This window comes from Camelina sativa, chromosome 11 (genome assembly GCF_000633955.1).
Source record: "Camelina sativa cultivar DH55 chromosome 11, Cs, whole genome shotgun sequence".
NCBI classification, from domain to species: Eukaryota; Viridiplantae; Streptophyta; class Magnoliopsida; order Brassicales; family Brassicaceae; genus Camelina; species Camelina sativa.
In genome coordinates, this window is record NC_025695.1 from 32,935,225 (window position 1) to 32,935,946 (window position 722).

Genomic DNA, 722 nt, shown 5'->3' on the forward strand with positions numbered 1-722 from the left:
GTGAAGAAGAAGCAGCAATAGGAGGCGAATCAAGAGATGTTGAGATGAGTGGTGAAGATGAAGCAGCAGCAGTAGGAGGCGAAGAAAGAGATGTTGAGATGGTTAAGACACGTTCGCAGAAGAGGAAGAGAGTAGGCGAACCTTCAAAGTACCTTAAGAGTCCGTATACAAGGCAAAAGAAGAAAGGTCAACAATTGAAGGCAAAATGATGTTAGTGTTGGTGTTCTTTTCATTTTGTTTTTTGTTGGTGTTGTTTGTTTTTCGTTGGTGTTGTTTGATGGACTCAGGATTTTCGGATTGATGAATGTATTTCTTAAGCTATTGGGACAACTGGAACAGGTTAGGTACAACTGAGTATAAAATAATGAATAAGAACAACTATATGAGTAAAAAATTCTTGGGACAACTGGTACAGTTTTGGTACAATTGAGGAGAAGAAGAATAACGATAAAATTAAAAAAATAAAGAACTTAAATACAAATGAATAAAATAAATAATGATGAATGGTCAACAAATGTAAAAAATCAATTAATATGTAACTAAAGTACATTGGTCAACAAAAGGCAAAAAGACAAAAAGGCAAAAAGTTCTACTTGGTCAATAAAATATTGGTCAAAAAGTTCAATAAACTAATAAAATAATGGTCATGAAATCAAGTAATTGTACTCAAGCTTTTAGTTGTACATGCATGAACATAGTTGTACTTTTGTTGTTTTATCAAA